We start from the raw sequence: 14,853 nt of genomic DNA on the forward strand, positions 1-14,853 counted from the left end.
AGTTAAGTACTTCATATGAAGATCCTTAATATTTCTTATTAATTGGGCTACTCAGTGTATAGAGAACAGAAATTAAGTACAAATAGTTTAAGATAAAAAGCAACATATAAAGCAAAGTTGAATTAGTTCTAAGGCATTGGGTTTTGTTTTCACAATTGGCAATAATTTTAATTTATCAAACCCCAGTTTATTTACATAGGTGATAACCAAGTGTTACCAGTATCTAAAAGTTTCTGTGATAGCTGGATATAGGAATAAATAGGATATTCAAAAAGAGTTGTTTGTTCCAGTACTTCTGTGGCAGCATAAATCCTGACGCACCACTGGATTAATTCACCGTTATGAAGCTTAATTTTTTTAAAGAATAGAAAGTTACTTGGAAAGTATAATGATTTCTCACTAATATGCAGTACAAAAGTCAAAAGCTAAATATACCCCTTCCTTCCTTGCTCCATTTAGCTGGCTTAATTCCACACGATCTGGTCTTTCGCAGAAGGGGAAGCACCTTGTCCCATACTGAGCAATCACTGGCAACCCCAACTCTGAAAGGCAGAGTGGTGAGAGGCTAATTCCAGACAACAAAAGCAAATCTGGACCACAGTTTAGCAACACATCCAGACAAAGACTATGGAAAAATCTATGAAAGAAATAACAACATGCATATGTCCTTAGCTGCAATATTCCTGTCCTGCCAGAAGCTGTTGCAATTCACTGTGGCATTTGGCTAATGCTTTTACTACTTTTAATCTATATCTTTTTGTGGCAGGCAACTGATCTGTTTCAATGCAAGACTTCTAACAGTGAAATGTACTTTAAATTATTTAATGAATCACATTCCTTCTGATGTACTAAGTAAACCATGGTGATAAGAAGCAAAGTTCAGAATGAAATTTATTAGTATGCAGCTTCCCACGAGAAGAGTTTATGCAACTGTATGAGATGTCTGTTGCTTTTTGCAGTGAAATTGCTACTGGTAAAGGCAATTACTAATGCGTTGTTGTTGATTTGGCTAATAAAAATGTTTTCTTTTTCTAGTTTAGCTGATATATGCCTTTAGTTAGATTAAAACTAAATTAATAAAGTGCTTTGACATGAAGCAGTATTGTAACAGTGCTATGCTATCAGTATTTTAAAAGAAATTATATGATAACTGCTGGTTTATTTCACTGGCAGACCTAATAAAGGATTATTAGACATATGTCCACAGGAAAGTAACGCACCTTGGTCTAGCTGTACACCTAAGTCACACTTACAGCACCAGTTTCACTCTTTCTTAAGTAGAGCAGTACTCAGCTTTGCAAATGGCACTGGCAGTGACAACTGAATAATTTAATAGCCAGCAGGGGCAAAGGTCTGAAGAAGATATAAGTCAGACTTTACAAGGATACAAACGTAAAGCATTAGAACAGAAATGGGGTTTCCGGTTGACCCCATTATGTAACTTAAATGTTATTTGACTGAAATGATGAAGTACCTTCACTAAATTACATGACTATTATCTGTTGGGGTTTTGCAGCACATGTTGCTACAGATACAGTTTCTTCTTTAACATTTGCATGCCCTTGACCATACAGTAAAAGCAGTGCTGTAAGCATTTACAGTGCCTCACACTTTCTCTATAAATTAAAGACATTTTTCAAATCCATGTTCCCAACATACTCAAAAGCTGGATTGCTTTGTATGGAAAATGCCACCTCTGCTGCAGTGAGCTGCATTCAGTGAGACATACTCCTAGGTTCACCTTTTCAGCTAACCAGCGTGTGTATCTAGCAACAGGATCAATAAGGCCTTGGTCTGTGACTCACCACCATAATGTAGTGGCAACAATTATCATAACAAAACATGTGAAATGAATAACTAATAACTTGCCCCAATCAAATTACCTTATACCTGCCTGGTTTACGCATCCTTGCTGTCTTTTGCCATTAGCCTGTTAAGCACGATGACAGAAGTCAAGACTAACTTACTTTGATGCAATGCATTTGTAAGAAATACAATAAAATCATACCAAGATATTTCTTTATTCCATTGCAAAACAGGTGCCACATTTACAGCTAACTTTCTGTATGAAGTAGGTTTTCAGATCTCACAAGCAATTTACACCAGAAATAATGGAAAGATAATTTAGTTTTATTCTCCTGTCTTGGAATTAAGGGGGAAATGTTAATTGCAGGTACAGAAGAGTAAGCACAAACATGGCAGCTAAAATGCAATACTTCAGCTTAGTCTGAGACCTCCACCTTTATGAACAAGAATCTCCCTTTTGTCAGAAGAGCTTCTTTCCTAATAATATCAATCCCTGATGCAGAATCATTAACAAAATGGGAGATCATCCATGAGCATGTGAATGAGGACCTCAGTATTCAAAAGCAGTCTCTGCTTCTGTGCTAATTAAAAAGCAGACAAATCAACATTCAGTCAGATTTCCTGCCATCTTTATTAGTAATACCTATTCCTATTACCTTAATAAGCAAAGCCAGTAAAATGCCTCTTTCTGTTCATAAGCTTACAAAAAGAATTTACAAAGAGGCCAATAATTCCCTCAGGTAACCGATACCTTCTTAATGAATGATCCTGAAGCCACACCATTTGTCTCTGCCTTAGTACAAGAACTGCATCATCCCTTTAACAGCCGTGAGCAGGAAAATAACCATTTTCAGTCCTCTCAGTTCTCCAGAAAAGAATCTGATGGTGCCTGTGGGAAAAGTGAGAACAGAGGCACAGCTATATCACTTTGGTTTTGGAGGAGGCATCTTCCTTGTGATGGGAAAAAATTAAAATTCACAAACAGACCACAACAGGCACACATTTGAGAAATGGCAACAAATCTGTTAGGCAGAACAACAGCTTCCTATACAAAGCTGTTTCATTCAGAGTCTATTAAAAAAGCGCTCTAACTATTGTCCCAAGATATAATTTCCCTGATTTAGATTAGGCCTGAGCTGCAGAGCTGCGGGTTCCATCATTTAAAGACCTTTGCATGTGTGCACAAGGGTGATGGGATGTGGGCAGCTGTATCTACTGATTTGTCTCAAGTTCATCCCCAACATAAATGATGTTACCCTGCTTCTTTCTGTGTAACTCCTTCAGAAAGTTACTTTAATAAAATACAAGTGAAAATAGCAAGTAGGAACAACTGTGAAAATCAAATGGACCTGATTACAACAGCCAAGAAAATGAATAAGCAATCCATAGACTAGGAAATGGCAAGGCAGAGGAAATGTCTGACTTGATCAAGGAAAGGCAAGGTCATTTCATAGTATCTCTAGACTTTGCCTGCCGGTGAAGGAGAGATCTCTTACCTGTATAGCAAGGAAAGAGAACAAAATACAAACAAAAAACCAAAAAGGATTTTATTTTCCGACATAAAGCTACCACTTCATTGACATCTAATGGCAGTTGCTGGCAATATAAAGGAGATGGAAGGGAAAATTACCCAGTGCCAGTAGTTTGAATGAGTGATTTCTCAATGCCAAAGACTTGAGGAAACAAACAGAAAACCATAAATATTTTAAGGCTAATTTTAAGAATACTGCTTCTGCCTTTTACCAGAACGAATAATTTCCTCATTTGCTGCTCAGTATTTTATTTTTATATAAAAATGTTGGTATCTGTGGGCTGTGTGTCAATAGCCAAACCCCACAGTAAATCACCTTTAGTCTCAAATGACAAACAGGCAAATGCGAGATACCACAGACACAACTCATCTAGAGAACTTCTGCTAAGCTTCTTCTCATCTTGCAAAGGCTTTCAAAATACAGTAACTCTGCTAAAATAAAGTTCCCTTGCGTAGCTCCAGAGCTCTGAAAAAGTAGTTAGCATTTAGCATCTGATTAGCAGAATGGGCTCCAGGACAGGCTCCAGCAATCCCTTCCATCTTCACCTCTGTTGGGCACCTTAACTAGGACTCCTTTGTTGGGGTTATAAGAGAAAACTAGGTTGATTAATGTTCCACATTCATTTTTTCTTTATAAAATCCTTCCTAGTTCAACTTTTCCCTCAAGGGAAGAAGTGTACTGTTATAACCGCAAAGGTGTCAGCTGGTAAGTGTACTTTGAGAATGCCCAGATAAACCCTGTAGATGAGAGAGGTAGCATGAGCAGGCCTAGTTAATAACTCCTGATATAGCTTAGGGCTTTTACTGTAAGGTCTGTAGATCTTTTGGAAAAGGTAAGACCTCATACAAGAAGTCTCACTTCTTTCACAAGACTTTCTGGGAATCCTCTGCATCTTTAATCCCGTCTATAACAGGCACAGAAATGCAGGGCTCCAGTGCTGAGCAAGCCCAATGGCACAGGATGGGAAATGTGGGACTTCAAATCAGCTAGCAACAACATTGGGCAGTGGAAGAAACCACTTAATTTTTAAGTCAGTCACAGCAAACCATTTAGAAAACTTCCAGATGTAATACCACATCCTGAAACTTTAAGAATTGTTTTTCAAACAAAACTGCTTGTCAATATCAACACATTATCTAGCTATTCTGAATTTCTTGATTGCGTTATTTACCACAGAAAAGAAAAGAAAAAGAAATGCTAAAAAAATCCCACTAGGGTTAATGGTATACTGCTGCCTATGCTATGGTAATGCATTATAGCTTCCTTGCATGCCTTATTCAAGTTTTTCTGCATGAGCACAGAGCTCACATAAAATGCATTTATTTTTTGACCACTTAAGCCATTAAGTCTTTTGCAATGCACTGAGGTAACCAAGAGATCACACCATAAAAACTTTAAAATCAACAAACATTTTTGCCACAAATTTCACCATAGTGTAGCTAGAACCAACTCAGCCTAAATAGTGTATGCATAGGAAATATACACCAATGGGATTGTTCATGCCAGTACAGTATACTGTGGCTGATTTCTTTAAGAGCTATCCATTGCAGCCAAGTCCACCAAAGTTGTAAGGTTCCTCTCAGAAGGGTGACAACAAGGCAGCTGCTCCCCTGAGGGACAAGGTGCCCTTTGTCCCCAAGGCATCCCGGTTGCTTCCAGCAGATGACCAAAACACAGCGCTGCCGTGGGGCGCTGGCCTGCTGGGATCCAGGGAGCCTGGGTGGATGCAGGACCAAGCCGTGCCATTTTGGGAGTGGTAACAGCAGCAGCACTTTCTGTTACTGCCGCCTGAAACGAGCACTTCCCTCACCACCAAACTATTGCCACCTGATGATCCCCTTTTAGATATCCATTACGTTCGCTTCCTATTTTGTATGTGGACAGCTACTGCTCACATTTGGATAAATCTGTGAAATCCAGAGGTTGTAATATCTTGTCCCTGATATTTGCTGTATTGGGCAATGTGTAGCCTCTGCTTAATTTTCTTATAAATATACACACACAGAGTTCAGGGTGGAAATTTAAAAGCGAGCTGGCAAAGACCCAAGCTTCCCTCTCTTTTCCCATCCCAGAGGGGTTTCAGCTTCATTCTTCGCATACCCTTGGAACAGCATTTACCCCTCCTCAGGACACCCCTGAGCTTAAATCCAGCCTGCCCAAGCAAGAGAAACCTGAGGATGGCTGAGGGGTGGCTGAGCATGTTGCATGCCCGGGTCTTGGTGTATGTGGCGGGCGGGATGACGGCTGCCAGATCCGTGCTCAGTAACCAGATATGGTGGGGCGGGGGGCAGCGCATCTGCCAACACGCCGCCGCAGAGCACGGCCCGCTGCAGCGCCTGGCTGCAGCTGCACCCCAAATTCAGCCCCGGCCAGGGCTGCTGGCCGCGGGGCTCACCCGCCGCAGGGCTCACCCCCACACAGGCAAGCATGGCCTTCATCAGCGTAGCATAAGGCAGTTTCTCAAGCAGTGTGTTTGATCTTTTGGTCACAAAAACATCAGACCCACACAGGAATCCTGGCAGCGTGAGGACATGCTTTTTTGAGACACCATATATTTGATTTGTGGTGATGATGTAGCTGCCCTTATCCTCGCTGAGATCTTTAGCAAACCGCCTGTTGACTGAAGTCGAACAGGACAAAGCAGTGAATGAGGCTGAAAGACTGGAAAAAAATAGAGTCTGTCATGACAAAATCTAATGCAATAAAACCTCATCTCTACTGGGACGTTCAGTTACCAGAGCAATGTCATAATATGAGCCAACATAAAAGACCAAGTCATGCACTGCCAATACTTTTATAAATGTTACCTCCGAACATACCCGTTCCTGCCCTGCTGTAAACTTGCACCTTCTGGAGGGGTGTTAATCAAGAGAAAGTGGAAGGCCGGGGCAATCTGGTCATCTGGGCCACCCCCTGAAACCAGACTGCTTCCTCATGATAAGGAGACACTAACCCCTGGCACAGCAACAACCTGCTGTCAGGAAACGTTTAGATTTACCCTTGAAAAATGTGTCAGGACAGATTTGGTAGTAGTGGCACAAAAAGCTGTCAGCAACTGACAGCACCTCTGTCTTATCAGGAGGTTCCCCATGAGGTAAAGCAAGGAGGGGGACATCCACAGCTGCTTCTGTGCAAGCAATTAGGCTTCCCTGCAGTCCTCTGAGGGTGGCCAGATCTGCATGTCTTCCTCCTCTGTCCCTCACCAAACTGTGCACTCTTCCACTGATTCGCACTGTTGTGAAGCGTGGCCTAATATCTTTTCACAGATCCTTGTTTCTTAATTATCTTCATGGAACCGTACAAGCCTTTTTCGCAATGGCAACATACTTTGGATGCATGGTCCAATGGAGCCATTGTGTCTGTGAAAATGTATATATGCAAGAGGAATGCCTGTAAAGGTCACACTCCAACTTCAGAGTGGCTTCATTCCTTGAACAAGTCCTGTAGGATTAACATTAGGCAGGGTTTTCCAAGGCTGCTGGCTAACTATGTTGCGTGTTGCATTTCCATTACATATCCCACAGCAAAGTTTGTAACATGGATTCTTTCGTTATAGGGACAAAGGAGAGAAAAGCTCCAGGGGAAGCCTCCAGACAGCTTTAGACAATTATTGCAAAGGAAAGCTCTGCCAAGACCTACAGAACTGTTTCTCATCTCACTTGTATCCTGCTTCTGGCCTCCATGGTTTTCCTGGTATGAACATTGCTGACCTTTCCTGTCATCCTTTAGCCCTCCTTCCAAGTATTTGTTGTATGCTTATTTCTTTCTTCAAGTGACATTTTAACTCATTGCAGCTTATCTGATGGATGAGAGGGAGACTGAGAACAGATATTTGGCTCAAGCAGGTGCAAGACCAGACATTTGCCTACAGGAGATCAAGCTCTAGACCTGTTACTGAAATCTCATTTCTGTGACACTACGGCAAGTTGGGCCAGTTGTGAAGGAAGCATAGACTAAGTTCAAGTAAATGACTCAACAAAACAATATTGTGAGTATAAAGGAGTATCTCTTCAAACCTAATTGTGTTCAAGGCTGTGACATACAGAGCGTTCATACTCATGTTCTTCTGTGGGTCTGCAAGCACACAGGGATATAGTTATTCCAATAGGATGGTTAGATTAATGGCAAAACTCAGCAGCTACTGCTGAGCTTTTGTTCCCAAAGGTTATGCTTTGAAATCTCTAAATGTCACAACAGAAGTGACCCAGCTTACCACAGGGCTGGCGCTTCCATTAACTAGGAAATCTCTTAGGTATTCAGTACTTCAAGCAAATTAAAAGCTTCTTTTTAAATGGTGAAACAAGAGTTAAGTAACATTTGAAAACAGTGACTTGATGTGACTGCTGCAAAGCCACAAAGAAAAGTGGTGCAAAGTTAGGAACAGAACAGAGTTTCTGTGCAGGGCTCCCATGCTAGAGGTGGCTCAATCCCCTAGAACAAACCTACCATTAAACCACAGCTTTCCAAAATCACTTTCCACTGCTCTTCCCATGACAGATATGTGACCTGCTCCTGACCTGAAGTCAACTTCTACGTATCCAGTTTTCCAGGCTGCAAACCAGAAGGCTCCTCTTTCCTCACAGAGGACAAAGCGGGGGCTCAATTTCTGCTTGTTCCTATCCTGCTTAATCTCACCTGCATGGTCCTGGCTTTGACCACAGGGCCCGTTGGTTCTAGTTTGACCACATACTTAACAAAGACTGGCTGTTTCCATAGTTAAATCAGCATTCACTTATGTGCTGGCTTCTGTGATGCAGAAGTCACAAAAACCTTTAATTTCTGCTGAAAGACAAGAGACTGATGAAGCATCAATGCACCTGTTTTGCAAATATGGAGAGGCACAAGAAAGGCTTACAATAGGATTCAGAAGATGCATTTTGGCACCCATAATGAAACTTAGGATGAATGCCAGTGGCTAAATTTGGTAGAGAACTCCAGAAAGCAGATGCCAGCCTGCCTCTCTCATTTACGAGACATCTAAATACCACTGTCACACAGGAATACCATGTGCAGTGGTGCCCACAGAGCAGCCAGCTTATGGAGACTTAAGTGTCCAGACTGAGTGGGGACAAGGTGTCACGCAGCTGCTCCAGTGGGATTCAGAAAGGAGAGAGGTGCTGGTGAAGCCCTGGGTCATGCTGCTGCACATGGCACTCCTAGCACAGACCAGAAGTGTTAGCCATGCCCATGCAAGCAACGAGAGGGACAGGACTTGGCCATGGTCAAGTGGAAGCTCCCCAGCATGATTTTGGCGAATGTCAGCTAGATCCTTCTGTGAGAGGGCCCAAACTGGGTGAAATGATACTCCCTAATAAACTGTATGGAGAAAAGTATGCAGGAAAGATCAGTTGTATGGACTCAAGACTTGTTACAACCCTTGTTCCAGGGCTGGAAAGTGGGCCCTGGCTTGTTTTATTTACCACAATAGGCGCAGCTATTAAGTTCTGTGCAAAGCACAGCAGGTACACCCCATTTCCCACTGGAGAAGCAGGGGATGTTGGTAGTTCACACACTCATTCAAGAAGTAGGCATCTTTTCCATGCTCAGCCTGAGGGATCCTTGTTGCCTCTGAAGGTGTCTTGATGGGCAGCAACACTGGCTTTTAACATGAAGAGTTCACTGCTCTAACTGGGTTGTACTCACATTATGGGTGTGATATTATGCCTCTCTGTAAATGCACAAAATAAAGTGATAGCAACAAGAATATACAACTAAGCTATTTCTTTTTAACTATCTAGCCATTCATTTGGTTAGTGGTTTTATACCTTGGCTGGGTAGCTTTTTCCCTGCCAAAGAGAATGGTAACTCTTGGTGCCAGTAAGAAGCATGAGCTAATGTTTGTACAGTGCCTATCAATGCAAGAGTGCTAAGTACTAGAACTGAAGCACATCTTAGCACTCAAAGACCTGCATGCTGAATAGTTGACCCAGTGCCCAGACTGGGATGAATACTGACTTTGAAGAGGCTGAATATAGCTTTAACCCATAACAGAAAAGAAGTCCAGTACAGACATATAAGTAACAATATGTAAAGTGTAACTAAACAGCAATACACACTTTTCAGAAAATGAAATGGAGCTTTCTCTATTTCAATACAAAGCAGTCCAGTTATTCACATTTTCTTCTTGCATGAATTATTGGATGTAAGATGAGAAAATTCTTCAGTTTAATCTTTTTTTTTAATCTCAACCCCTTATAGTAGGATCTTAGTAGAAGTGACTCTGCAAACACCCCTGAAGACATTGTCATAATGCAACACAGTGCCAGTCACTAGGGCGAAGTGCAATCATGAGACTTCTGTATTATTTAAGCAGTATCTCACTGAAGCTGTGTGCATACCTGAGTGCTGTTCAGCTCTGATATCCTGGGTGTTCCCACTCCCCTGCTAGATGGCTGTGCTGCAGGGCTAGATTACTAGATTACTTCCTGATTGCCATAGCCCAGAGGTGGGGGCTGTTTAGGCTGTATGTACCCTCTGTACACTGACATAGAGGGTGAAATCCAGAGGAGTAAAAATTATAGTTATCCAATAAATAATTAAATAAAAAAAAAAGAAAAAAAGAAGAAGAAGCAGGCCAGAGAAGACCATTTTGGTAGTGCATTTTCCCACCTATAGTTACAATTCTCATCTTTCTGTAGTGGTGAAGATCTTTTTCCACCTAACATACATTTACAGAGTGCTTGTGTGAACCAAGAAGCCTGTCTTCAGTCCTAGAAGTGATATTTAGATAGCTCATAACCAAGAGACAGGTAGGCAAATGTTTTCTGGGACCTCACACAGAGAGTGAGGCGAGAGTGGTGCCACAGCTGAAGCAAATTCATCCGCAGAAGCTGGTTTCAAATAGTTGGTCAGATTGCCTATATGAATCTTTACTGTTCCCTTTGCAAAAAAAATACTCAATGATGATCACCTACACTCAGTTGTATTTACTGCATGTGTGAACTTGCCCTTGCACAGAACTTGCTCCCAGAGCTTCAGGCACGAGCAGAGTCCGACCTGCTGCCCATGCTCTGCCCAGCGGCTTCCCATGTGCTCTGAGAAGTCCAGCCAAGCCAGACCATGCTGGACCTCCAGAACCTCCTTGGCAGTGCTGACGTGGCCATGCACAGTCCAGGCTCCTTATACACAACTGACTTAGATGGGTTTTTTTGTTTGTTTTTTTTTTTTTTGTTTTGTTTTTTTTAACAGCTGGGGAAACTTCCAGCTCGAAGCAAACACTGAAAAACTTACCTTGCACCAACAAGTGGTTGTTTCTGGCATGTAGTTTTTAGGCATGTAGAACTAGGTGAGGCTAATTGCTTATAGGAAACGGGAGCATTTGAATGCACAGATTCACCTAAATATGATCTTTTAAACGTGAACATCTTTTGATAATATCTGAAAGTAATCTTTTTTTTTCATAATCCATGTTTCACTTTTAAGAAAGGGAGTAAAGTCACAATCAACAGCACATCCTTAACACGTGAGTTATGTTCCATACTCTTCTTCCACAGGCTGAGACTTCAGGACACTGTGAGTGTCATTCCAGCTGTCCTGTCAGTGGGAAGGCGACACCCAGACCATTGCCTTATTTACAGTGACATCTACCGTCAAAAGCAATCTGCAGAGGGCCTCTTTTTCTATCAGAAGGTTTGTTCTGTCTTTGGCATTTCTCTTCTTCTTCTCCAGTTCTCACTGCTCAGTTGTTCACAGTCAGTTCAACATTTTAAATTACTGAATGTAGTTTAGTCCGCTATTATCTTTTCAAACCCAATATCCCTGTCCTCAATCATTCCTCTGTCTCCAGAGTATATGTCAAAATAGAAGGTTTTGTATCATCAGTACATTTGCTGGTGCATTTAAGAGTGCTGGGCATCTCCAGCATCCAGAAGACACAGTTTCTGCTGGGGTAGCATCATCTCAACACCGTATATTTAGCATTCCCACATAGCTGCCTACTGAGTGTGGCTATCCCTGACACCATCCACACACCAAAACCGAGGCCACTCTGGGCACAGGACCCTGCCTGCAGACTTCAGGAGGTTGGTGGAGTCCAGTGACAGCTCGGTTCCATAGGACTCGACAGAATCTGCTGTGCTCTAGAGTCAGGATCCAGCTCTCCCTGTGTACTCTACGGTGTATGTGTGTATATATACATACACATAACATGTATATCGTATATTGTGCATTTACTTATAAACATATATACAGACAGAATATATACATAGGTGGTTTAGTGTAATTGCTAAACATTTTAGGAACAATACGTAGGAAGAGTAATTATATTAATACCATCAGACTGTGAGTACAGAAGAGAATATTTCAAGGATTTGCTCAGGACACCTGCTGAAAACACCACACACCATGTTACAGCTACTGAAATAATGTTAATTAGTAAATAGTGTTTTGCTTTTATTTTGTCATATACAATTATTGCTCTGTATCATCCAGTTCAAAACTAATTTGGTCAAACAGGTTTGCTGCAGCAGACATTCATGAAGGGCTTTGCTCCTCATACAAAGGTCCCCTGAACCGGTCAGGAAGATGAGCTAAACTGCTTTGAGAAATTCAAGGTTTCTTTTAGGCATTGGGCCAACAGGCTGGAAGTTCTTTGGGTAGTCTCTACAGACATTTTTAACAGACTTAAAAATTAATATGTTGTTGAATAGCAGAGTACCATGACTCTTGTATTATTTAGTTTCATACAGCAGTAAGATATTGCTCTTATTTATAACTGTATTGGCAATTAAATAGGTAACAAATGCTATATAAATAGTCTTCAGCAATTTTTGGATTGTTGTTGCCATCTGCAGGCCTGGGGACACAGGATTCTTTCAGCTATTCATACATAGGTACCTATGCCTTCTACAATGAGAGCTTTAAAATGATTTTGGAATATAAGTTTGGGTGCTGGGATTCTTGGCGATTTCCACATAAACTGCTTATTCATGAAATCACAAACTACATAAGAAGCTGGAGTTTAAACAGGACAAAGGAAAAACAGAAATCAAGAACAAACTCTCTGAAAAACACCAAGGATGACTGGGTTCCTTTTTTCCCTCAAAAATGTCAAAGTGCTGGTTTTTTAAACTTTTATTTTATTGAGAGTACATTTCTGCCTCGTTGTTCATGGAAGTGCATAAAAGAATAACTGGAAACAAAATGTTGACACTTAAATGACTGGTGCTTTATTCAAAATATCTTCTAATCAGACAGAAAAAAAATAAATCAGGTCTTCATAAAAAATACATTTAATCTGTCTGTTGCATGCAACCTGTGTGATTTACATCTGAAAAATGGAACTGTCATGAGCATCTGAAATTGTTCAAATTTATGTACTCAGGTATGAGGGTGAAATTTGCTACAATACAAGTGACACAGGAACTGGCTGTGCAGCACATCAGTACTGTTAAGCTGAGTCAGAGAACCGGTTTTCACGCGACAATCCAGTACTCTGTCAGAGACATTCCCTGTCCTTAAATACTGCTGCACGAGAGAAGCCAACACAGATCAGATGTGCAAATGTTCCACCACAGTGAAAACTTGTACTTGGCATGAATGATGGAGAGGTTGACAGAAACAGGAAATAAAACATTAATTTAGAAACGTTTTTGTTTAAGCACTTCAGCATTACCTCCTGTCTCACAAAGACTGCAGACACCCAGAAAAGGCCACTTGTCCATAGAGTAAGTACTTAACGAATAAAAGGTACGAAAATAACAGCACCTAAGAGATTAAGTATTGGACCAAATCTCTATTAGTCTAGATCTGTAAAACAATAGCTAATACGGAAAATAAGTAGACTATCCCTATGTTCAGAACATTGGAAATGTAACACTACTGTATTTTTGTACGATGTTTTATAAGTTAAGGTTTTTATCCTAAGTCCTAAAGAGATGCCAGGGAAGAAGAATCAAAGAAAAATGTGCACAGGCAAGCAACGGCAATTAAAAATAAAGAATGGAACAAAGTATACTCCACAGCTAAAACTACAAAGCAAGATCAAACTGTGTAGGGAACAACATATAACAGTTAGGTCAGTAGTCAGATATAATCCATCTAGCAGAATGATAAAGAAGACTGTCACAATGCTTTTTTATACCAGTCAATAGACAATAAAAGAAAAAAAAACATTTCTAGATAAACATTCCTCTGGCATTCATACCTTCATGCTGAGGCTTCAATATGAAGGTGCTCCAAGTCTCAATTATCTGCAACTTTTAACTCTGAAGGCTAGACAAGATTTATCTCTAGCCATCTGCTCCTTGCCGACCTAAAGCTACTAGAACCTAAATCCCAAATTTCCTTTCCATTAAGTTTATTTAAAATGTATTACATATTTCCTTCTATTATGTTACTTTATTCGTATGTCATATTCCACTTTTTTTCAGTAAATTTATTTTGAAATTGATTATTTGGAAGACTTGTTTTTTCTTCTGGAATTGATTCTTTGACTTCTTTAAGGTCCCACTTCACACCTGGAAGGCCACCGAGGTCCTGTTTGCTAAAACAACATTGAGACGAATCTCTGCAGGGGCAGAGAAAGCACACGTAGGTAGCAAGTGGATGTACAGCAGCAAACAGTTACCTGCCTGATCTTCAGCCCACTGTACTCCAGAAGGAAAGGCAGATACTTCCCAGGGGGGATTTGCTGACATAAAGACATTTCCCAGCTGATGTTAAACTCTGTCTTTGTAACACGAGAGACATCATGAGTGTGACTGGCAAGGGCTATAAACACAGCAGAGCGCACTGTTTCCTTCCTGCGTCAACACCAGCAGAGCTGACTCCAAGGCTCTACTGCAGTTTATTTAATTCTGAGAATAGTTTATGGGTGACCAACCATCCAGCCGCACACAATTCTTGACAGCTACTATTTTCAGCAGATACCCTATATGTTTTTTGGTCACTGAGCATTTCATTCCTCTTAATATAAAGGCTCCAAGTGTGTCAGAGGATAAAGAGTTGATCAAAGAGACCTGCAGCTACGGGGTGATGACATATTTTAGCCTTGCTTGCTTTAGTCATCTTATTACAGCATGGAACCCACACTTGAGATTTAATTCCCTGGGAGCATGTCATGTAGTCTGGCTGAGATTCAGAGCAGCATAGAGCAAATTAGTGACTGAGGATGCAATCAAGTGTTCAGTGCTGAGACCGGGTCCATGCTCTCACCTCACAGTTGCAGCAGATGGATAACCTGGGAAGCTGTTCCCAAAGGATTTCAGGCAACTGAGCATTTCTAGTCTTTTTCAGATGCCATCACTAGCTTTCAGTACCGTGTTAGGTCAATCTAATGTGAACATGGCATCTCACCATTAGAATTACTGTGAATGATGTCTTCTAAATCTTACTTGCATAACTGTATAAAAAATAGTCAATAGTTCAAAGAAGCACTATCAGAAACTTTATGTACAAATGACTGCATGTATTACCACTGCCAAAGACATTTTACTTGAGAGATAATAAAGATACCTAACACTACACTGCCCAAATACAGACTTCAAATGAGGGGTGACAATTTTTTGCAAAACTT

General features: G+C 41.0%; 1 protein-coding gene across 1 annotated transcript in view; it reads right to left on the reverse strand.

Moving 5' to 3' along the window:
- Positions 1-14,793, reverse strand: part of LOC308061627 (carbonic anhydrase 3-like) — a 56,903-nt gene extending 42,110 nt beyond the window's left edge. The window contains exon 1 of the mRNA XM_080381909.1: positions 2,558-14,793. The gene's annotated coding sequence lies outside the window, so the exon portion shown is untranslated. The remainder of the gene's footprint in view (positions 1-2,557) is intronic.
- Positions 14,794-14,853: the final 60 nt, after the last annotated feature.

The sequence above is a fragment of the Falco punctatus genome (assembly GCF_963210335.1).
Source record: "Falco punctatus genome assembly, chromosome: 3".
In the NCBI taxonomy this organism is placed as follows: Eukaryota; Metazoa; Chordata; class Aves; order Falconiformes; family Falconidae; genus Falco; species Falco punctatus.